General features: G+C 44.6%; 2 protein-coding genes across 4 annotated transcripts in view; one reads left to right on the forward strand and one right to left on the reverse strand.

The window, feature by feature from the left end:
* Positions 1-25,293, reverse strand: part of LOC132381667 (gastrula zinc finger protein XlCGF57.1-like) — a 79,011-nt gene that overhangs the window by 12,783 nt on the left and 40,935 nt on the right. The gene's annotated exons all lie outside the window — the stretch shown is intronic.
* LOC132381651 (zinc finger protein 239-like) overlaps positions 1-25,293 on the forward strand; it is a 53,754-nt gene that overhangs the window by 10,004 nt on the left and 18,457 nt on the right. The window contains exons 3-4 of one of the 3 annotated variants that reach the window (XM_059951248.1): positions 6,987-7,169; positions 21,585-21,731. The exons of 1 other annotated variant lie outside the window; for it this stretch is intronic. The gene's annotated coding sequence lies outside the window, so the exon portion shown is untranslated. The remainder of the gene's footprint in view (positions 1-6,986; positions 7,170-21,584; positions 21,732-25,293) is intronic. One more of the 3 variants, XM_059951247.1, reaches the window with a different exon arrangement.

A 25,293-nucleotide genomic window follows, 5' to 3' on the forward strand; every position in this document is an offset into this window, starting at 1 on the left:
GACACTTGCAAATTTCTACAGATGTACCGTGGAAAGCATTTTAAGTGGCTGCATCATTGTCTGGGTATGGCTGGGGGGGTGAGGGTGGCTACTGCACAGGATGGAAGTAAGCTGCAGAGAGTTGTAAACTCCGTCAGTTCCATCGTGGGTACTGGCCTCCATAGGATTCAGGACATCTTCAAAGAGCGACGCCTCAAAAAGGCAGCATCCATCACCCAGGTCATGCCTTCTCTCTGCTACCATCAGAAAGGAGATGCAGGAACCTGAAGGCACACAGTCAACAATTCAGGAACCACTCTGCTAACCGAATTCTGAATGGACATTGAACCCGTGAACACTACCTCAGACTTTTTATTTCTATTTTTGCACCATTTATTTAATCTATTTCATATATAGATGTACGCTTGCTGTAATTGACAGTTTTTTATTATTGTGAATTTCGTTGTACTGCTGTCGCAAAGACAACAAATTTCACAACGTATACCGATGATGTTAAGACCAATTCTGATTCTAATGGACCATTACTACAGCAACTTTCCTCGGGAGCCCGACCAGAGTATTCACATCTCAGCTACAACACAACTTGCGCAGACAGGACTCTTCAGTGAGAAGTTGCTCTACCAAGGTTGATATCCGCAACTCCAGCCGTCGGAGTGTTATAACAACCTGATAACACAACAGATTGCTTACAATGAGCGTTATTACCGGGCACCCTAACAACCACAATATGTGGCGTGATTACACAACAACTAGTATTTCTTATATGATTTTTGACATTAGTAATAGTTAGACAGAATGGAACAAGATGTCAGTGTAAGGCCCATAACTCACTAAACCTTTCCTGTAGCAGTGGAGGAGCAAAGCCTTGTATCCGTCTGGGTAGCCTCCAATCTGATGGAATGAATATCGATTTCTGGTTTTTTAAAAAAAAATGACTTCAGCCCCCCCCCCCCCCACACACATTCCCCACTCTGCCCTTTTACCTCTTCTCACTTGTGATGAATTTAAAGTGAAAATAATGAGGCGATGGCTGAGTTGCTGAATTTGATAATGTTAATGAAGGCTGGGAGTCGTACATCGAGAGGGTTGGACTGTATTGAAATGCAAGCAAGGTGGAAAAGCGAAAGAAAACCCCTACACTGCAAGGGTGTGCAGTCTCTTACGAAACCTAGCAACCCCTGAAAAGCCAGCAAGCAAGATGTTTGAAATTGCTATAATTTTACAAAATAAGCTGAGTTCTGTAGCTATTGCAAAAGGAACCAGTCAAAAGATGAAAGTATTTCTGAAGATATTGCAGAGTTGTGCAAACTTCCCCAGCACTCTGACTTTAGAGGTGGACTTACTGATGCTTTAACGGTATGTGGCATGCATGGTCAGAGCACTCGAGAGGCTATTATCAGAAAGAGATCTAATCTTAGATCAGGTAATGACCATGTAGTTAGAGACTGCAGCAAAGAAGGTAGCCAAACTACAGAAAAAGGAAGTTAGAATGTGAAATGCACAAAATGTCCCTGAAAGGTGCAAAAAAACCAAAGACGTTATTGATGTGGCAAATCCTCCCATGATGCAAATGAGAGTTGGTTCAAAGAAAGAGTCTGTAGAATGTGTCATAGACAAGATCACAGAGAGGTTGTATAAGGCAACCAAAAAGCACAACCAAATGCAAAGGCTCACTAAGCAAATGTAAAACAGGATTAGACAACCTAGAGTCTGATAAAGGTGAACCGTTATGGCTAGTCGATGAAGCAGATGACAAAATCATCTGGATCACAGTAGATGTGGATGCAGGGTCAGCTTTGTCAATAATTCCAGAGGCTGACAACAACAGACTGTTTTCTAAGATACCATTAGAGAAGACCTCTGTGATAATAAAGACTTACACGGGTGAGGAAAATGTCTCCCAAAGGCAAACTGAAAGTAAATGTGATGTCTGACGGCCAAACATAACAGTTTGAGCTTCATATATTGAAAAGTGGAGGGCCAGCACTTTTTGGATGTGAATGGTTGAGAAAAATCCAACTGGACTGGCACTCACTCAACTCTGTGTGTGTGACAACAACAACAGGCAATGGTAGCACTAACCAGAGACTGGCACAGCTGCTTAATGCCAATGAGAACATGATTGGTAAAATCAAAGGCACGAAGGCCAGAATTGAACTGCATGAAACAGCAACACCAAGGTTCCATATGCGCGTTCAGTGCTTTATGCACTGCGTCCTAAAGTGGATGCTGAATTTCAGAGCTTGGGAGCATCTGATAATCTCTCCAGGGTTGAGCGGAGCAATTGGGCCATGCCCATTGTCCCAGTAATCAACAAAGGGAAGGCTGGAGCCATTCGCAGTTGTGGGGACTTCAAGGGGAGCATCAGCCTTGTGCTGCGTACTGTGCAGTATCCCTGCTGTGAGTAGAAGACGTTTTTGCATCTTTGACTTGTCACAAGCCATTCTCCAAATGGAGATTGAGGAGTCAAGCAGGAAGTTCCTCACAATCAACACTCACAAGTATAATCGTCTTATCTTTGGCGTCACATCAGCTCCAGCAGTTTGGCAAAGAGCAATGGGCCAAGTGCTCCAAGATAATCCCAAGAACACAATGTTACCTTGATGACATCATCGTTCTGGCAAAAATGATGACACACACCTCCAGAATCTCGATCAAGTGCTTATCGGGCTGAGTGAGTATAGTCTGCACGCAAAGAGAAGTCATACTTGGACCTTGTACACTACTACCACCGATTTCTTCCAAACATTGATGGTGCTGCATCTATTGGACGTACTGTCACAGACAGGAGCAAAGTAGAAGTGGTCAAAAAGATGCGAAAAGGCATTCAAGGAAACAGAGACTAATAACATCCGATGAACTGCTCACCCCTTATGACTCATCCCTGCCGATCAGACTGGCATGTGATGTGTTCCCTTATAACGCATTGGGCTCGTTTTGTCACACATTGTGAAAGATGGATGTGAACGCCCAATTGCACGTGCTTCCAGATCACTGACGAGTGCAGAACGCAACTACACACAGATCAACCTAAAGACCCTTAGTCTAGTATGGGGAATAAGGAAGTTCCTCTATGGACAAAAGTTTACGCTGGCGACAAATCACCGATCTCCATTTTCAATCCCAGTGATGACTGCTACGCAGTTACAACATTGGGCACTGTTCCTAGGAGCTCGCTTTCTTGATATACAGTTCAAGGGTTGTCAGCAACTCTGCTGGCTTGTCATTTCTTCCACTAATGGCAGCTGAAGGAGAGAAGACAAGTGGGCACTCGGTAGGATATCTACGTGAACTGGACCACTGACGTACACAGTGGAAGTTGGAGATCAGACATGGAGATGCCATGTGGACCAGATACCGGATGCTCAACTGAAGAACACACCTGAGTTGATTGGATCCAACAAGACAAATACATTACGTGCCTCTCGATGATGATTATGACACTGACAACAACATAACACCGAAAGCTGAGAACATTGTCTTACCAAATCCAATCCCACTCCACAGGTCCAGAGGCACGAAGAGAAGGTAATCGTCGACAAGGCAACTGCCAAACCCAATGCCACTCTGCAGGTCCTGAGGCACCATTTTGAAAGAAGCAGAGCTACCCTAAAGGCTGAACCTTTCAAACTCTGAGGTTAGTTATGGACTGTTACTGTGAAAGCATGTTTATTTGAATATGGATTTATGAAAGGGAAGTTGAATGTTTTGTTGCATTAATCTAAAGGGGGAGGAAGTGTAATGTGTGGAACTTTTTCTTTTACAGCGATGAACCCCCCCCCCCCCCCAGCACTCTGTATTGATCTGTTGTTTACTCGTGAGCATTGTTTGTTCTTGCTCTCTCGTGATCTGTAGTTGTGCATAGACAGCACACATTCTATCACCCAAACTACTGAAACACCAGGAAGTTCACACCAGGGTGACGCCGTTCACCTGCTCTGAGTTTGGGGGAAAAAGTTCAGTCATCCATCCCACCTAATGATACACCAGCGTGACTGCACTGGGGAGAGGCCGTTCACCTGCTCTGAGTGTGGAAAGGGCTTTACTCAATGAACCAGCCTCCTGAGACTGTTGATGGTTTGGTTTTGAAGAAGGGTCTTGGCCCGAAACGTCAACTGTTCTCTTTTCCATAGACGCTGCCCGGTTTGCTGTCCAGCATTTTGTGTGTGTTGCTTTGGATTTTCAGCCTCAGGACTCGTGCCACCAGATTGAAGAACAGTTTCTAACCACCAGGCCCTTGAATAAAAGAGGAAACTACGCTCACGTGCCCCATTATTGAAATGTTCCTTCAAGCGATGATCTCACTTTAATGGGCTCCATCTCATTATTTATTGCTATTTATTTATAATTGCATTTGCTCAATTTGTTGTCAATGATCCTGTTATAGCTATTATTCTATAGATTTGCTGAATATTCGCACAGAAAAATGAATTTAGTACATATATGTCACCGTATACAACCCCAAAGATTTACTTTAAACTTAATGAGAAGAGGCAATCTGAAGGATCAGACAAGAGCAGATTTGTGGCTTGCCTAAACATTCTATTTCACTAAAATCTGTGGCTCCTGAGGAGAAGGTTATGTTTTTCCACATAGAAAAATTAATGAAAGGGAGTGATGGAAAGGCTGGAAACATGTTATGGTGGGATCCTGCAACACAGGACCCTTGTGTAGGGAAAAACCTACTTTGGTGTTAAGTCTGAAAGTAGAGAGAAGGCCCATCACTGAAGATGTTCCCAGTATTGCTCTAGATGGGCTGATTGGCCTATCTTTGTCTGTACATTCCCTGCATTGCTGAATGGAACAGTGTCTGAAGCCAGAGGGTGATCAGTGCAGGGGAAAGGGATTAGAGATGTGGGCTGTGTACCAGAGATGGGGAAAGGGAATCAGTCCATTTGGGCTCAGGCCGTGTCCACCATGGTTCAGTGTCTGTGAGCAGGACCACCCAGAGCAGCTTCCTGTACCCTGAAACTGTTGTGAATGGCGGTGCCTGGCGAGCATAACGGTTCACTTCGGCACAAAATTGAAACCCGCAGCTGATCCTGACCAGACCTCTGGCTGGTGATGTAACACTGTTCATACCTGACCAGATAATAATTCGAGCATAAATGACTCCTCATCGTAATGTTCAGAAACCGGAGCATGCTAACAGGATAGCATACAGTGCAACAGTAGAGGGTCCTCTATTTTACAAATTTAATCATTTTGTCCCCATGCCCGTTGCTGCCGTGGACTTCTTCAGCTTCTTTATTTTAAAAGGGATGTACTAAGAGGCATTTTGGAGAAGGTTCACTTGAATCAGAGGTTCCCAACCTTTTTTACGCCAAGGACCAATACCATTGAGCAAGGGGTCCGTGGAACCCAGACTGGGAAGCCCTGACTTGGAAGATCCCTGGGATGAAGTGGTTGTGCACTGAGATGTATTTGACCAGGTTATGCCTAGTTGGTGTCATATGCACAAGCTCAATGAAAGGCTTACTTGGTATTGGATAAACAGTATTCACAAGAAAACCATAAATTAAACATGAATTACATGCAACAAACACAAAATGCAGGAGGAATTCAGCAAGTTAAACAGTCAATATTTCGAGCTGAGACCTTTCATCAAAATATCGATTGTTTATTCTTCTCCGTAGACGCTGCCTGGCCTGCTGAGTTCCTCCAGCATTTTGTGTCTGATTCTTTGTATTTCCGGCATCTACAGAATCTCTTGTTTATGAATTACATGGTTCTTTTGCACTCATAGTTGGAGTTCAGACGAATGACAGATGAACTAGGCTTGTCATATGGAGAGGGATGTAAAGATGCTTCAAGATAACAGACTGGCTGTATGAACAATCCTGAACCGGGCAAATTGTAAAAGTGGTTCTTCACATTAATGCGCATAATACATAGTTAAATATTGAGTGATTGGGTATGTTGAGATGTGTAAAGGTAAAACTTTACACCAAGTGTTAAACACCTACATGGTGATACAAATGATGTATTAGTGTGTATTATGATAGGATTGAATACATGAGTAAGAATGTCTTACTGCATTTGCATAGCACCATCGTGAGATTTCACCTGGAATACTGTATGCAGGTTTGCTGTTCATACCCAAGAAAGAATTACTTGTCACAAAGGGAGGTAATAAAGATTCACTAGACTTAGTCCAGACATAGAGCGTTTTCTGTCTGAAGAAAGTATTTTCTCAAGTTTAGCAAAATGAGAGGGGATGTTATTGATACAGACAAAATTCATAAAGGAAGTGGCAAGCTGGATGTGGGGAATCATCCTGCCATAAGGAAAATTGGATTGGCTATCCCACTCATGCATTGTTTCACCCACCCTCTTTGCAGACACTTTACACCTTCCTTACACCTAACCCTGCCACCCTTAATTGTGGCATTTAAGATTCCAAAATAATCCTCCTGTCCAAATCACTGCAAAACGAGTGAGCCAGTTGGTCCTATGAGTCTGCTGTATGATTATTAAAGATCATAGCTTTCCTTTATTATCTCATATGCTTTTTATGCAGAAATCCGGCATAGATAAACTCCATGTCTTGCGCATCACCCTCTTCTGAGATAGACAATCCAAAGATTCATCATCTATTTGAGTTGAGACATTACTCCTCTTCTGAATTCCAAACATTCTGTCCCTTAATTGTTACCCTGGTTCCGACTCTTTGGCCAGGGTAAACCCCGGTGTTCTGGAAGTTTTCAGGGGATCACCTCTCATTCTTGTAATCTGCTCAATATTCCCTCAAATGGCAAACGCATGAGTTCTGAGACCAAGACTCTTTAGGGAAAGAGAACAGAACTGTACACTCGGTACAATTTCACCAAGGGTCTGTGTTACTGCAGTGAAGACCCACATTTCATATACCGGTTTAGCAAATTATCAGGAGGACAATATAGCTTTCAAATGTTCAAAGTAAATTTATTATCGAAGTATGCACATGGCACCACATACCTACAACCCTGAGATTCATTTTCTTGCAGGCATTCACAGCAGGATAAAGGCATACAATACAATCAATGGAAAAACTACACACAAAGGCTGGCCAGCAAGCGATGTGCAGAAGGCAAAACGGCGCAAACACTAAAAAACACAGATAATACGGCGAACACGAGTTGTAGGATCCTTGACAGCGAGTCAGGTTGTGGAATCAGTTCAGAGTTGAGGTGAGTGAAGTGTGGAGTCCAGGCTGCCTGTAACACAGATTACTGCTTTGTTGCTATTAGTTTCTTTGTGATATCATGGGAAAGCCCCATTTTCATTTCGGCTTAGCCCTGGTTGCGCGGAGTCAGAGTGGGAGAAGCTGGTGTGGCAGCTGAATGGGAGTGACTTTAATCTTAGGGAGAAGGGAAGATGATTCAGTGTTACAATGTGTGATTCATTAATGACACGCTGAGCTTCATTTGATGGTGTGTGGAATGCAGTGCGCTGCATTCAGTATGTCGTATTCAAGTTAGTTACATCTGACAAGCTAGTTTGGGAAAGCTACATTATCGATGTGCGCCACAGTCACCGGTAGTTCGCCCTGCTCTTCAGAATGGCCTGCGGTTGTTCAGGGAAATCTGTAATCCTGGCACGAGAGTAGCAGGTCAGAAATACCTGAGCGCTCACTTCTGTCTCTGCATCTCTTTGTATTCTTCCTCCCCCGTTAGGCAGCAGAGCCAACCGTGATGCAGTTGGCTCGGTTATAATTGAGACACTGTGCAGAATAGGCCTTTCCAGCCCTGCGATCACAGGACAGTCGGCCTTGTCCTAGGAACCAGGGAGCAGGCTGGGTTTGGGCAAGTCTGGACAGGGACCAGCTGCCCATTCAAAGTGCTGTCTCTGAATTACCACCTGTGTCTGGTCTCCCTCTCAGATTCTGCTCGTGCTGGAGATGAGCACGATAAAGAGCTAAATTCCAAGGATTCACAGGTGAGCCGGTGCTCTGGTTTTTGAGGAAATGTATCTAGCTTTCTGACTGAGGGAAATGGGCACACTTCAACCTCAAGCATTCCAGCAGTGACTATAACTCTTACACTGGTATTGTTACCTAATTGCTGAGTTTTTTCTACGGATTTTCCCTTTGATTCAGATTCCAATATCTGTAGTTATTTTTGATTTTCAGGAATGTTTCTCCTCTGGAATTAAAATGTGCATCCCCTAGTTCTAGATTTTCCCCAGAGGAAGAAGCAAGTTCTGCACATTCACTTGTCATCGCCTGTCTGGATCCTGAATGGTCCTATGGAGTTGCCTCTTACTCTGAAATGCCAGCAGATGCAAATCTAATCAATCCAACCTTTCCTCACGAGGCTACCTGCCATTCGAGGTGTTCGTCCTGTAAGCCTTTCTTATTCATAACCTTTCTCCCTTAAATGTATGGGCACAGTCCTCTAGATGTGGCCTCACCAATGGCCTATAACCTCGCTGCCATTGACCATAAGACATGGGGGCAAAATTAGACCATTTAGCACAGAGTCTGGTCCGCCGTTCCATTGTGTTTGATTTATTATCCCTCTCAACCCCTATTCTCCTGCCTTCTCCACATAACCTTCGATGCCCTGACTAATCAAGAACCTATCCATCTCTATCCAATACTGGGGTGATTGATAAGTTCCTGGCCCAAGGTAGAAGGAGTCCATTTTAGAAAACCCAGCACATTTATTTTTCAACATAGTCCCCTCCTGCATTTGCACACTTAGTCTAGCGGTCGTGGAGCATACGGATCCCTTCTTTGTAGAAGTCGGCATCTTGGACCTCCAGAAAGTGGTCCACTGCACGGGGTGATTGATAAGTTCGTGGCCCAAGGTAGAAGGGGTCCATTTTAGAAAACCTAGCACATTTATTTTTCAACATAGTCCCCTCCTGCATTTGCACACTTAGTCTAGCGGTCGTGGAGCATACAGATCCTTCCTTTGTAGAAGTGGGCGTCTTGGACCTCCAGAAAGTGGTCCACAGCACGGGGTGATTGATAAGTTTGTGGCCTAAGGTAGGAGATGAGTTATACAGCTCTCGTTACATGCACGTGCTGTTCAGCTCTGAGTGATTATGCAGAAAGTTTGAAGTTAATAACTCATTTCCTTCTACTTTCTCATCTTGTACTGTGCTGTTAATTGCATAAATGTTAATTTTAATGGCATTCTTATGCTGTCTCTATATACCCATGACAGCAATAAACTTGGTCTGGAACAATTTCCAGTGTCCAATTAACCTACAACCAGTGCACAGAGCGACAGTTACACAGCATGGCCAGGCTTTTCCACCCAGCAAATCACCATTTACACGAATCTCCCATTGCCATTCATTACTACCACCCATCTATGCCCTCGGGCCAATTAATCTGCCACCACGCACATCTTCGGGCTGCGTTCGGAGATGGGTGCACCTGGAGAAACTCAAGTTGTCACTCCACAGAGACAGCACGCGAGGTCAGGATTCAGCCGGACCTCGGCTGTCTGACAGTGACGTGGACTGGATGAGCTCTGTCACCCATCAGTCAAATGGTGTCTATTTATCCCCATGGCAACGCTGGAGAAAAAGGCATCCAAACACACGCTCCACTCTGTCCCATGGCAGGTTTAATCTGGACATCCAAACACGTGCTGCACACTATCCCACGGCAGGTTTAATCCGGACATCCAAACACGTGCTGCACACTATCCCATGGCAGGTTTAATCTGGACATCCAAACACGTGCTGCACACTATCCCATGGCAGGTTTAATCTGGACACTTAGGCACATCAAAACCTGTCAGATCATGTGCAGCAAATGAGTAGTCCTGATGTCCAGAGAAGCCTTGCAGTGCAGGTTCGTAGCTCCATGAAGTTGGCTGCACAGGTGGGCAGGTTTGCGAAAGAGGCATTCAGTGTGCTTGACGTGCCGAGGCATTAACCACGTAAGCTGGGATGTCATCTTATAAAATAGAGTTTTGTGCACTGTTCTAGTCGTTACACCACAGAAAGGATGTGGTGGCATAAGAAGGACTGCAGAAGAAATTCGCCAGAATGTCTCCTGCAATCGAGAGCTTTGCTATAATGAGTTTGGATGGGCCAGGACTGTGTTTCAGTGAAACTTGTTTATAACACTGCAAAGGGCATGGGTGGTCCAAGTTGCTTTCCTCAGGTTGAGGAATCTAAAGTTGGAGGGCATAGGTAGGATGACGGGGAAACTTAAAGGCAATCTGAGGGGCAAATTTTTCACACTGGATGGTGGGTATATGAAATGATCTGCTAATATTCAAAGGGCATTTGGACAGGTATTTGCACAGGAAAGGAGCTGAGGGTTTCGGCTCTAATGAGGGTGAATGGATGGATAGGCATCATTGTCGGCATGGATGACTTGAGCTGAAAGACTCAGTTCTGTGCTGCACACCTCCATGATTCTAAACTCCAGCGTGAGGTGAGATCTAACGCCTGGCTCACGTTCAATAACATCCCTGCTGTCTTCAGCCCTGACTTGAGGTGTGTCTGTCCAGAGCAGGCACCCATACTGGTGATGAAATGCTTTGAGAGGTTGGTCATGGCTAGAATCATCTCCTGCCTCAGCAACGACCTCGACCCGCTGCAGTTTTCCTATCGCCATAATTTGTCTATGGCAGACGTAAACCCCACTGTCTCTCCACACAACCTTGGATCACCTGGACAATGCAAATATCTATGTCAAGATGCTGTTTATTGTCTATAGCTCAGCATTAAACACCATCATTCCTACAATTCTGATTGAAAGCCCCAGAACCTGGGCCTCTGTACCTCCCTCTGCAACTGGATCCTGGACTGCCTAACCGGAGGACCGCAATCTGTGTGGATTGCAAATAACATCTCCACCTCGCTGACAATCCACACAGGGGTGTGTGCTTAGCCCAATGCTCTACTCTCTCTACAACAATGACTGTGTGGCTAGTCGCAGCTCAAATGCCATCTATAAATATGCTGGCGATACAACCATTGTTGGCAGAATCTCAGACGGTGACGAGAGGGCATACAAGAGCGAGATATGCCAGCTAGTTGAGTGTTGTCGCAGTAACAACCTTGCACTCAATGTCAGTAGGACCAGTCAACTGATTGTGGATTTCTGAAGGGGTAAGACAAGGGAACACACACCATTCCTCATAGAGGGACCAGAAGTGGAGAGAGGGAGCAGCTTCAAGCTCCTGGGTGTCAGTATCTCTGAGGAATTAACCTGGTCCCAACAAAATTGATGGAGCTATAAAGAAGGCACAGCAGCAGCTGTATTTCATTAGGAGTTTGAGGTGATTTGGTATGTCACCTAAAACACTTGCTAATTTTTGCAGATACTGTGGAGAGCATTCTAACTGTCTGGGTCACTATCTCGTATGGGATCAAAGAAAGCTGCAGAGAGTTGTAAACTTGGTCAGCTCTGTCCTGGGTACTAGCCTCCATAGTATTGAGGAGATCTGTAAGGAGCGGTGCCTCAGAAAGGCAGCTTCCATCATTAAGGATTCCCGTCACCTAGACAAGCTCTCTTCTCACTGTTACCATCAGGAAGGAGGTGCAGAAGCCTGAAGGCACACACTCAATGGTTCAGGAACAGTTTCCTCTCTGCCATCTGATTTCTGAATGGACGTGGAACCATGAACACAACCTCACCACTGTTTTAGTTTGGTTTTTGCACCAATTTCACTATATAGTATAGATATCTTGCAGTAATTCAGATATTTTCTCTGTCGTCGTGCTGCAAGGTTAGCAACTTTCACAACATGTTCTGCTGATAGTAAACCTGATTCTGATTGTGACATCACACAGTTAGCATCAACTGCACTTTATAACAACAATTGAGCTACAACAACAACAGGAGCTGATGGGCAGTTCCCCCCTCACTGTGACAGGTCAGCTTCCGTGGGTCCAGACAGTGGCAGGCTTTGTTCTCTTCTCACTGCTACCACTGGGCAGGAGTTGCAGGAGTCTTGGGTCAGGAACAGGTTACTGTCAGGCTTCCGAACCAGCATGGATAACGTCACTCACCTCAGTACTGAACTGATTTTGCAACCTGCAGACTCTACAACTCGTGTTTTCAGTGTGATTTATTTATTTTTCAATACTTGCATGAATTGGCTTTTGCACATTAGTTGTTTGATAGCGTTTATGTATAATTTTCGTAAATGATTGTATTTTTGTGTCAATGCATGAAAATGAATCTCGGTAGTATATGGTGAGATATACATACTTCACTCTGAGAGCAATCAGTAGAACCTAGTGTGGATGGGACATTGCAACAACTGGCACTGGCAGAAAATGTTGACATCAGCAACAGCAACAACTGCTGTTAACCAGGACATTATGACATCAGATAAGCAACCAGCATGAGTGGGCATCACAACGCAAGGTATCCACTGGGCAGTTATGCCGGTGACTGTAGGTGCTGTGGTGTAAGTTTGAAGAAATGAAAATTAATGGTGTTGACAGCAGTATAGACCATAAGACATAGGAGCAGAATTAGGCCACAGCCCATCAAATCTGCTCCGCCATTCCATCATGGCTGATTTATTACCCCCCCCCCCCCCCCAACCACATCTTTCTGCCTTCTCCTAACCTTTGATGGCCTGACTAAACAAAACCCTGTCAAACACTGCTTTAAATATACTCAATGACTTGGCCTCCACAGCTGTCCATTTAATTCCACAGATTCGCCACCCTCTGAGTAAGAAACCCCATCTCATCCCTGTTCTAAATGGACGTCCCTTTATTCTGAGGTTGTCCATTGGTATTGGATTCACCCATTACAGAAAACATCCTCTGCCCAGTCATTCTATCTAGGCCTTTCAACAGTCAATAGGTTTCAATCAGATTTTCTAAACTCCAGCAAGCACAGACTCAGCCATCAAACACGCCTCGTATATTAACCCCTTCGTTGCTGGAATAATTTTTGCAAACCTCCTCTAGACTCTCCAATGACAGCACATCTTTTCTTAGATAAGAGACCCAAAATTGCTCACAACACCCCAAATGTAGTCTGACCAATACCCTAGAGATACTGCCTGGCCTGCTGTGTGTTGTTACCCTAGATCTGTCACATCTTTGCCATTATATTCTGCTCCCATTGAAATGAATTCAGTTAAAGTCTGTCCCGACCCTTATAGGCTCATCAGGCTGGTGCTTATGCCGGTTTCCGTGGCGTGCAGTGACTGAGAGTACGAGACTCTTCCATGGTTCATTACACAGCACCCAATCCAGAATTGCCTTTCCCCTAGTGGTCAAGTGTAAGCTTCACGAAAAAGCCACTTCATAGGCATTCTACACATTCCCTCTCTTGGGATCCAGCACCAACCTGATTTTCCCAAACTGCCTGCAATACTGAAATCTCCTATAACTATACCCTGCATGCCACTTTTAATTTCCCATTGAAATTTATATCCCACACCCTGGCTACTGTTTGGAGGACTGTGTATACCTTCCATCAGGGTATTTTTACCCTTGCAGTTTCTTAACTCTACCCTCAAGAATTCTACATCTTCTGATTCTATGTCACCTCTTTCTAAGGATTTGATTTCATTTTTAACTGACAGAGCAACCCCACCTCTGCCTACCTGTCTGTCCCTTCTATACAAGGTGAATCTTTGCTTCTAACTATGATTTTCTTTCAGCCATGACTCAGTGACGCTCACAATATCATACTTGCCAATCTCTAACTGTACTAGAACATCAGTATTCCGTATACTGTGTGCATTGAAATATAACACCTTCAGTCCTTTATTCATTACCTTTTTTGATTTTTGCCCCCTGTGCAGGAGAAGTGGTGGATGTGATATGCTGTATATGGACTTTCGGTAGGTTTTGATAAAGGTTAGTGTGCAAAAGTAAAACCTACAGTAGAGGAAATATTTTTGGAATGGACAGAATTGATTGACATACAGGAGAATCAATAAACAAGTCAGGGTCAGACCAAATGGGTTGCCATGGCGATCTGTATTTGAGCCACACAAAGCACACTCCTGATCTCTCCCCTCCTTCTCTTTTTTTATTTCGTTTCCCATTCTGGTTACATTCTCATCTCTCTTTTCCTCTTGCCCATCACCTCTGGTTTCACCTCACCTTGAAGGTTATACTCGTTCCCCTCCTGTCCCTCCAGTTTGGCCTCTGCCTCCTTCCTTTCCATCCTGTTAAAGGGTTTCATCCCAAAACTTCAGCTGTTTATTGCCCTCCACACAGGCTGCCCAAGGTGCTGAGTTCTTACAGAAGTTTTTGTGTATTGCTTCAGGTCCCCGGCATCTATAGAATCTATCTACAAATACTGGAAACACCTAGTAGGCCAGGTTGTGTCTGTTAAAAGAGAGAGAGTGAATGATTTGGGTCCAAAACCCTTCATCAGAATGGGGAATGAGAGAGGGGAGAGCAGTAGGAAAGTGCAGGCAGCAAAGGGAATATTTCAAATGGGTTGAGACCAGCTGACTTGCCTTGTCAGTCCAGCAACAGTTAGAGTCAGAATAAGCTGCTTTACTGGCACAAACAAGAGAAAATTTGCAGATACTGGAAACCTAAACAACACATGCAAAATGCTGGAGGAACTCAGTAGGCCAGGCAGCATCTATGGAAACGAGTACAGTCAACATTTTGGGTTGAGACCCTTCAGCAGAACTGGAGAAAAGGTGGGGGGGGGGGGAGGGAGGGAGAAACACAAGGTGAGGGGTGAAGTAAAGAGCTAGGAAGTTGATTGGTAAAAGAGATACAGGGCTGGAGAAGGGGAATCTGACAGGAGAGGACAGATGGCCATGGAAGAAAGAAAAGGGAGAGGTGCACCAGAGGGAGGCGATGGGCAGGCAAGGAGATAATATGGGAGAGAAACTACTGCGTTGCTTAGTAATAATTGTAGCTTTCATTGGAGCAGGGCCTTTCACATGCTCCATTATTCTCACTTTATCCGTTATCCTTTAAAATTGTTCCGATCGTTGACCGACTGTAGCCTAACGCTTTTCCAATGACCGCTGGAGTTTCACCTCTTTCCAAATGCTTTATTATTTCCACTTTATTTTCAATCGCGATCGCTTCCCATCAATGGAACAGAAACACTGCGGGCGGTGGGTCCCGAACTCCGCCGGCTCCCAAGGTCCGCTGGGTCCTAAGGACCATCGCACTGAGACAGGCTGAATGGGACAAGTGGGGGCTGTGCTGGGTTTGGGTATTTGATCCTCCACAATATTTCACGTGGGTATTTAAACTGGAGGTGGCAGTGTTTTTATTTATGAGCTCCAGTTGTGAGCTCAATATCAACCCAACACGGATGGTACGGGAGTCACTGGATCGACATCAACCCAGCACGAGAGCAGCCTGTCACTGCATCAAGATTGGAAACCTCCATTCTCGAGCCCAGCGCTGATCTCACTGCACCACCAGCCGACTGGAATGGGGGAGGTTGGAGCGGACGGGGTCAGGGTAACTCTTACTAAGAAAAATTTAAGCCAAATACAAAGTTAAATACTCAACACAGTGTCAACGGCAACGACTTAAAATGGCGGACAGCATCACGATCCGACTTAAAATGGTGGACAGCATTCTCCTTCCTCGGTTCATAAGTATGAGTTGTCCGTAAGTTGGACGTTCGTAACTCGGGGACTACCTGTACAACAACATATTTGGTGTCAATCATCGCATTTAAAAAAATTCATAATCTTTTAACATAAAATCCAATTCCCAGTATCATTTATTTACATTACTCCCATTCATTTTAAATCATGTATTTTATATTTGTTCATTGAATTATTTTTAAATAATTTTTTAAACTTAAGTGTGATGCATGTTTTAAAATTCTCACTACAACTGTTCCATAGACTCACCCCTCTGACTGAAATACAGTGATTTTTTACATTTGTTCTTATCCTTTGTGTACCATATAGCCTACTGTATAATATGGGACTATTTAATGTCGTAGTAACACATTATTGAGCATACGCTACTGGGCGCGTATTGATCTGTGTTCAGTTTGGGTTCCGTAAGTAAAAAGCCCTGTTAACTTGGGTCCAGTCTGTAGCGTTTTTATTAATGATATTGTTGTGTAAACGGCCACATACACAACACTTCGGTTTTGAAATACACATGTTCCTTTCAAATCATGGTGACTTTCTCTCATTTTAAACAACCTTTGGATACTTTGTGGTAACTCCATTTTTTAAATTTTATACATAATTTGCATTACTTTAAAATCTATGAAATCTCTGAATTTTAAAGTGTTTAGTTAAATAAATAGCAGATTGGTTGGCTCATAATAACTTATTTACAATTTGTATGACTTTCTATTGGAGTAGAAAAATGGAGGTTGTATTTCTTTTGTATGTATTTCCCCGTACCTCTACACACTAAGTCATATATGGGACTATAAGTGAACAGTATAATGTATACAAAGATTCCTGATTTAAGAAATCTTACGCTTTGTACAGTATTGCAATAGATTTTGACATTTTTGCTGTGACATAATTTATTTATGGTTTCCAGCTTAATTTGTCTATTACCACTCCTAAAAATTTTGTTTCAGATACCTTATCAATTTCAACATCATTTATTCTAAGTTTACTATATGAGTTAGGTACACATTTTCCAAATATTACGCATTTAGTTTTACTTAGATTCATGGATAATTTGTTAGTATCAAACCATTTCTTTATAATTTTTAGTTCTTTCTCCACTATATCCAAAATTTGTTTCAGATGTTCCCCACTACAAAATATAGTTGTATCATCAGCAAGTAATGTACATTTTAATGTCTGAGAAACCCTATACTTTGGGTGTAGAACCTGCCCTTGAGCCTGAAGGTACGTACTTTCAGGATTTTGTATCTTCTGCCCTGTGGGAGAATGTCCTGGGTAGGTGGGGTCTTTGATTATGCTGGCTGTTTTATTCAGGCAGTAAGACGATTAGACAGAGCCCATGGAGAGGAGGCTGGTTTCTGTGATGTGCTGAGCTGTGACCACAATTCTGCAGTTTCTTGTGGTGTCACAGCTAACCGTGATACATTGGATGGGGTGCTTTCTTTCAAGCAGTTATCAAAATTGGTGAGTGTCAACAGGGACACACTGAACATCTTTAGCCACTTAAGGAAGTATTGAGGAAAGTTGTTCTTGCTAAAGAGATTGTGCAACACAGCTTCCAGTTCCTGAGATGGCATGAGAGATATTGATGATTAAGCCCATATTCACCAATTTAAAAGATTGAGATAAGATGGATTCTGCATTTTCTTTGTAGCTGTTGCATTTTATTCTACATTGTTATTGATTGACCTGGTTCTACCTCAACGCACTGTGTAATGAATTGGTCTACATAGAACATAGAAAAACTACAGCATGATGCTGTGCCGAACATGTACTTACTTTAGAAATTACCCAGGATTACGATAACCCTCTATTTTCCTAAGATCCATGTACCTATCCAGGAGCCTCCATGTACCAATCCTAGACCCTGTCGTATCTGCCTCCACCACCATTGCCAACAGCCCATTCCACGCACTCACCACTCTCTGAGTAAAAAAATTTACCCCTGACATCTCCTCTATACCTACTGCCCAACACCTTTTAAACATTGTTCTCTTATAGCAACCATTTCAGTCCTGGGAAAAAGCCTCTGACTATCCACATGATCAATGCCTCTCATCATCTTATACACCTCGATCAGGTCTCCTCTCATCCTCTGTCACTCCAAGGAAAAAAAGCTGAGTTCACTCAACCTATTCTCATAAGGCATGCTCCTCACTCCAGGCAACATCCTTGTAAATCTCCTCTGCACCCTTTCTATGGCTTCCACATCCTTCCTGTAGTGAGGTGACCAGAACTGAGCACAGTACTCCGTGGGGTCTAACCAGGGTCCTATACAGCTGTACCGTTACCTCTCGGCTCTTGAACTCAATCCCTCAGTTGATGAAGGCCAATGCACCTTATGCCTTCTTAACCACAGAGTCAATCTGCATAGCGGCTTTGAGTGTCCTATGGACTTGGACACCAAGGTCCCTCTGATCCTCCACACTACCAAGAGTCTTACCATTAATGCTATATTCTGCCATCATATTTGACCTACCAAAATGAACCAATTCACACTTATCTGGGTTGAACTCCTTCTGCCACTTCTCAGCCCAGTTTTGCATCCTATCGATGTCCTACTGTAACTTCTGACAGGCCTCCACACTATTCAGAACACACCCAACCTTTGTGCCATCAGCAAACTTACTAACCCACTTCCTCCACTTCCTCATCCAGGTCACTTATAAAAATCACAAAGAGTAGGGGTCCCAGAACAGATCTCTGGGGTACACCACTGGTCACCAGCCTCCATGCAGAATATGACCCATCTACAACCATTCTTTGCCTTCTGTGGACAAGCCAGTTCTGGATCCACAAAGCAATGTCCCCTTGGATCCCATGCCTCCTTACTTTATCAATAAGCCTTCCTTGGATACCTTGTGGTCTGTGGAGTAGTATGCAAGGCATCTTGGTTCAGGTGACAGTAAGCCAATTCTATTCCATCTCATGTTCACTGGGCTCCAGTCTCCGGAGACCACAGTGGTTTCTGGAGTGCTGGTGATTTTGTGTATGTTCTAGTGAATAAGTACTTTAATTTAACCATCTGCATTTCTTGTACAAGGGCATCAGTTTTGATTGTTCATCAAATCAAATCTTGGCTGTTGCAGAAAATATTCATCTCAATTAACCCTGTCGTAACAGAGAATGATACTTAATGCTTCCATGAGATTTCACTATTGCCTACTTTGTCCGGAAAAGAACTCAACTTTTCCATTCGCTCCAATGTCCCTTATATATTGGCTTATTTCGGAGCACTGAAATAAATTCCCAAGCCTCTGTCCACCAGAGCTGGCTCAGCTAAGAGACTGGTATGAAAGACATCAACCCAGACTCTCTTAGCACTATCGACCACCAGCTTTGATTTTCCTGCTCATTACCGGAGTTGGATTTTGAAACTCCAGTCATCCAGCAGAGGTTAAATTGGTACAGGGTTCAAACCTTCTTGTGCAGTAAAAGTCTGGTGTTGCCGTGGATAGCGAGGGTGATGGCCTTAAGATGCAGCTCGTTAGATCAGCGGGAAAGCTGGGCAAAGCAATGCAAATGGGGTTTCATCCTGATCAAAAATTTCTCCAGATTGCCGTTCTAAATGGAATCAGAACTAGAATTAAGTTTATTATCACTACATGGGTCCTGAAATTCATTGCTTAGCAGCTGGACAATGCAATATGTAAAATATACTGTGTATTACCATAACAAATATGTTTTTGTATATGTTGTAAAAATGGTGAGAAAGTGTTCATGGAACATTCAGAAATCCAATGACGGACGGGAAGAAGCTGTCCCTAAAATGTTGAGTGTGTACCTTCAGGCTGCTGTACCTCCTCCCTGATGGTGATGAGGAGAGGGTGTGTCCTGGGTGCTGGGAGTTGTCCTGATGGTGATGAGGAGAGGGTGTGTCCTGGGTGCTGGGAGTTGTCCTGATGGTGATGAGGAGAGGGTGTGTCCTGGGTGCTGGGAGTTGTCCTGATGGTGATGAGGAGAGGGTGTGTCCTGGGTGCTGGGAGTTGTCCTGATGGTGATGAGGAGAGGGTGTGTCCTGGGTGCTGGGAGTTGTCCTGATGGTGATGAGGAGAGGGTGTGTCCTGGGTGCTGGGAGTTGGCCTGATGGTGATGAGGAGAGGGTGTGTCCTGGGTGCTGGGAGTTGTCCTGATGGTGATGAGGAGAGGGTGTGTCCTGGGTGGTGATGGTCACCCTGATGGTGATGAGGAGAGGGTGTGTCCTGGGTGGTGATGGTCACCCTGATGGTGATGAGGAGAGGGTGTGTCCTGGGTGGTGATGGTCACCCTGATGGTGATGAGGAGAGGGTGTGTCCTGGGTGCTGGGAGTTGGCCTGATGGTGATGAGGAGAGGGTGTGTCCTGGGTGCTGGGAGTTGTCCTGATGGTGATGAGGAGAGGGTGTGTCCTGGGTGCTGGGAGTTGTCCTGATGGTGATGAGGAGAGGGTGTGTCCTGGGTGGTGATGGTCACCCTGATGGTGATGAGGAGAGGGTGTGTCCTGGGTGGTGATGGTCACCCTGATGGTGATGAGGAGAGGGTGTGTCCTGGGTGCTGGGAGTTGTCCTGATGGTGATGAGGAGAGGGTGTGTCCTGGGTGGTGATGGTCACCCTGATGGTGATGAGGAGAGGGTGTGTCCTGGGTGGTGATGGTCACCCTGATGGTGATGAGGAGAGGGTGTGTCCTGGGTGGTGATGGTCACCCTGATGGTGATGAGGAGAGGGTGTGTCCTGGGTGGTGATGGTCACCCTGATGGTGATGAGGAGAGGGTGTGTCCTGGGTGGTGATGGTCACCCTGATGGTGATGAGGAGAGGGTGTGTCCTGGGTGGTGATGGTCACCCTGATGGTGATGAGGAGAGGGTGTGTCCTGGGTGGTGGGAGTTGGCCTGATGGTGATGAGGAGAGGGTGTGTCCTGGGTGGTGATGGTCACCCTGATGGTGATGAGGAGAGGGTGTGTCCTGGGTGGTGGGGTCACCCTTGAGGGTTGCCACCTTTCTGAGAATCGCATTTTGAAGATGTCATTTGATGGGGAGGCTCGTGCCCATGATGGAGCTGACATAGTTTACAATGCTCTGCAGCTTTTTCTAATTCTGTGCAGTGGCCCCTCCATTCCTGGCATGAGGTGAATGAGGTTCGAGTCCATGTCAGGAACAGTTATTACCCCACAACCCTCAGGCTCCTGAACCAGCATGGATAACTTCAGTCACCTGAACTCTGAACTGACTCCACAACCTATTGACTCACTTTCAGGAACTCTTAACTCGTGTTCTCAATGTTATTTATTTGTTTAAATTTTTATTGTTTTTCGTTGATTTATCTTCTTTTGCACATTGGTTGTTTGTCAGATTTGTTTATCTTTAGTTTTCATTAATTCTACTGTGCTCCTGGCTCCTTCAACACTGATAGGACACTTTCTTGGCTGCATTGGTTTCAGCTTAAAGTTGCCTAATATAAAGACAACTTGAATGTTTGCAGCAGTAAAAGCTACAACGCAGGCCTTGCATTCCCTAATTTGGTGTCATTCCCTCAACGGTGGAAGGAAGTGCCGACGCAAATAGCCCTGTGGCTTACTTCTGTTTCTATTTCTGATGCGGATTCCTGTGCTTCTCACGTCTTGGCATCCAGTGCCAAGCTCTGCAATCCACTCCTTCAGTTCTCTTTGTCTGTCTCTTACAAACCCGGGCTTCCATCATTTATCATATCACTCGCTATAGAAACCTCAGACATTGGGAGAATTCTCCATTTAAGTCATTTGGATCATTTCATTAGATTAATGAACACAAATGGAAGTAGAGACACGAGGCTGCAGATGTTGTTATCTGGAACAACAAAAAGGAACCCGGGCGCTATCCATGGAAGGAAATGGATGAGTTAACATTTGGAGTTGTAATGAGTGGTCTCGACCCGAAATGTCAGTGATCAATTTCCCTGCCCAGTGCTGCCTGAGTCCCTTCAACTTCCTGTGTGTTGTACCACATGAAGTGTGTTTTTAGCAACACAAAATGTTGGTGGAACTCAGCAGATATAGATGAAGTCCTGATGAAGGACCATGGTTCGAAACATCAACTCTTTGTGTCCCTCCGTAGATTCTGCCCGACCCGATGGACAGAGACAGAAGGAGGTTGCTGTGAATGTGAGACAGTGAAAAGCAGCGGATGGACTGGATGGGGTGAATAGCCTCCGGTGTTGTGAGGAGATGTGGAAGCCAAGTTATGAGAACGAATACGCAAAAGGTATTTAACACATGAACAGCTGTTCTCTATAAACTGATTTTCAAAAATGCTGGAAATCTGGAGCAATACGTACAAAATGGTGCAGGAACACTGCAGGTCAGGCAGAGGGAAATTAACTCTGTGTTTCCAGCTGAGACCCTCCCAGTTCTGATGAAGGGTCTTGGCCTGAGTTCTCAGCAGTTCATCAATCTGCTCGACCAGCTGATTTTCTCTGGCAATTGGTGTCTGTTACAACTGTCAACACTTCCGTTTAAAGGCAGCGAGAAATGAGCAAGTACTCAGAGACAACCTGTGTTACTGTTTGACTTTTGTGACGGTCATCACTCTGACACTGCAGATGTAGCTATTTTACATCTTTCACGGTGGTGGATTTCGGTTTTGGTTCTTCCTTGGTTCATGCTAAGATGTGTAACAGAAAGTGGAAGTTTGTAGGACAAAATGGTGTTTAGTCTGCAATGTAGGAACGTTTTGAGAAAGTACAAGGGGGCCAGTCCACAGCAATATTTTAAGAAGTTGTGTTAGTGGCAGTCCACTAAGGGGAAGATGATTCTGCAGGTGCCGGTGTCGCCTGGTGCTGTCCCATGGGAAAGTATTAGCGTAAATTCTTTGTGCAAGTGCATATCTTCCCTTAGGCTGATCTAGAGCTGGAGACGGGGAGCCAGGGAAAGGGAAAGCTGTCGATACACCGGCAGTACATTTTGTTGATAAATACTACTGTCTTTTTATTACCATTTCATTAACTATTCTTGTTTCTTTCTGTATTTTGTTCGCTAATAAAATTATTCCTAATAACCTTATAAACAGTGCCTCCTTTCTTTGCGGATAGCTCTTGCTGCTGAATCAGAGAAAGGGACCCATTTTAAGCTATTTTATGTTCTGGTGAAGTCGGCTTTGCCGACCCTCAGTAAGAAAGGGGGAAGGAACAAAAGATCCCGCAGAACTGGCAGGGCCTGGGAGACATTTCCGCCGTCGCAGCAGCATGACAGCCGGTGGAGTGAGAATCTATGCGTATCGAGCTGTAGTGACACTGGGGCAAGTCTCGGCCCTCTTGCCATCCCCAGCCCTTGTCCCGGGTATCGAACCCCGAGCTGGCCACCGGAGCATGCGCCCTTGTGGCTGCTTCTAATGCTCAGCGGTAAAGAGCAGTAGCGCCACCTACTGAGCATCATTCAAACCACCCCCTTCACATTCTACCCCACATAGTACAAACGTCTATCTCCAACAGAAAACAAAACCTTCCTTTAATATTATTCACCCCTCCATGTAAGGTATCATTAATAACAGAGTCGTATCCCCAGATTTTTTCCAGCTTTTACTATAATTTTTGATATTTTTCTGTCCTAGTTTTAATTTGTGCTGTACAATTTAGTACATCTGCCATGAAATTAATACATTTTAGTTGATCAACAATCAACAAATGCTTTGTTAAAACATCATGCACTTTACAGAGTCTTTAATCTGTCTGGTTTCTGGGTACTAATGTGTTTCTTTGATGCAGTCTTTGTACTTTCTGAAGAGCCTCTGCATGTGATGTGCCTATTTCTGTCGGAATGCACTGTACTTCCACAGCTTCCTGCATCAGCAGAGTTGTCTTTCCCTCCACAAATGCTACATTTTGGCTCATTGTCTTCTCCACAATCATGCTCTCCGTCACATCTACCTTTACACACATGACCGAACTTATTCCAAACTTTTGTCACTGAAAACATCTCTGGGTGGCACATAGACTCAAACCATATACTAAATTACTACTATCTGGCAACCTTATCCCCCATCAAATTTAATCGACACTGATAAGCCATCTGTACGTGCGTGTGTGTGGAGTCGTCAGGGTGCCGTCATGACAAGCCTCTTGCACCAATCTTTTTGGTGATTGTTCATCGCACGGCGTGTCTTGTTCATCTGAAACCTGGCGGAGCCCATCCCTCTTCAAGTTTTTTTTTTTTACGAGGTCAAGTAGCTAGCTCGGTACTCAACCCAGGAATTGGTGGAGAGCGTGCAAGGGCGCCAGCCAGAATCGAACTCGGGATCTCTCTCCCGGAAGTCCAGCACTGATGCCACTGATTCCACCAGCAAAACCTTTAAATGTTTAGTGTCCACAAATTTTTACCCAACTAAATTATTTTTAATGGTCCATAAATACACCTAGCGGGGTTCCCAACCTGGGGCCCATGGACTACTCGGTTAATGGTATAAAAAAAGGTTGAGAATCCCTATATCGAGAAGCACTCCAGTAATTACTCCCCAAATTCCTTTTGTGTTACTTTCCTTCCTCCCTCAGCTTTTTATTCTAACACTATCTCACATTGCTTACAATCTTCACAAAGCACTAAGAGCGTCCTACCTCTTAAAGGCCTTGCACCCACGGTATTTCCTGGAAGAAAAGATTAAGGATTAAAGATTCGCTTTATTTGTCACGCGTATATTGAATGTGTATGGTGAAGTGAAACGTTTGCATCAACAATAAACACAATCCGAGGATGGGCCGGGGCAGCCCGCAAGTGTCACAATTCCGGTGCCAGCGTAGTGTGTCCACATCTCACTAACACGAACTGTACGTCTTTGGGATGTGGGAAGAAATTGGGGCAACTGGAGGAAACCCACAAGGCGGTGGGAAGAACGTATGAACTCCTTACAGACGGTGGCAGGAACTGAACCCCAGTCAGTGATCATGGGCACCTTGCACTCACTGCTCCTCTACCTTGCTGTGAGGTAGAGTGAAAAACTTTATTTTGCATGTCATCCATATGGGTCTTTTCATGACATCAGTACATCTGGGTGGTCCAGGGGAAAAGCAACAAGTGAATGCAGAATAAAGTGCCACAGTTAGAGAGAGTGTGCAGTGCAGGCAGACGACGAGGTAGATTGTGAGGTTCCATTCAGTAACTATGACACTGGGATAGAAGCTGTCCTCGAGTCTGATGGTATCTGCTTTCAGGCTTTTGTATCTAATGGGGGAAGGGAGACGAGGAAAGCACCGGGGTGGGAAGCGTGTTTGATGATGCTAGCTGCTTGACCGAGGCACCAACAAATGTAAAGGGAATCAGTGGAGAGAAGGCTGGTTTTCATCACCTCAGATACTGGTTCATTGGTAATATTGGTGCCATTTGCAGGCACCTGGGGAAAGAAACTATAGTTGAGCTGTTCTCTCTCAGAGCTGGAATGGCTCTCGTAGGTGGAGTATCATCATCCCATTCTTAACGACGTGTGGAGTTTGCTGGAGCGCTTTAAAAATGTATAAATGTTCACTGTCCATAGGAGACCAGAGGGCAGCGTACATGACATCTTCATTCAAGTGTGATGCAGCAGTATTTCAGAGGAGTAAAGGCAATTACAGTGTTATGAGAGAGGAGCTGGCTGAAATAAATTGGGAGGAGATGCTGGCAGGGATGACAGCAGAGCAGAGATGGCGTGAATTTCTGAGGAAAATGAGGAAGATGCAGGGTAGATAGAAACATAGAAAACTACAGCACAATACAGGCCCTTCGGCCCACAAAGTTGTGCCAAACATGTCTGTACCTCAGAAATTACTAGGGTTACCCTTAGCCTCTATTTTTCTAAG

The sequence above is a fragment of the Hypanus sabinus genome, chromosome 26, assembly GCF_030144855.1.
Source record: "Hypanus sabinus isolate sHypSab1 chromosome 26, sHypSab1.hap1, whole genome shotgun sequence".
Lineage (NCBI taxonomy): Eukaryota > Metazoa > Chordata > Chondrichthyes > Myliobatiformes > Dasyatidae > Hypanus > Hypanus sabinus.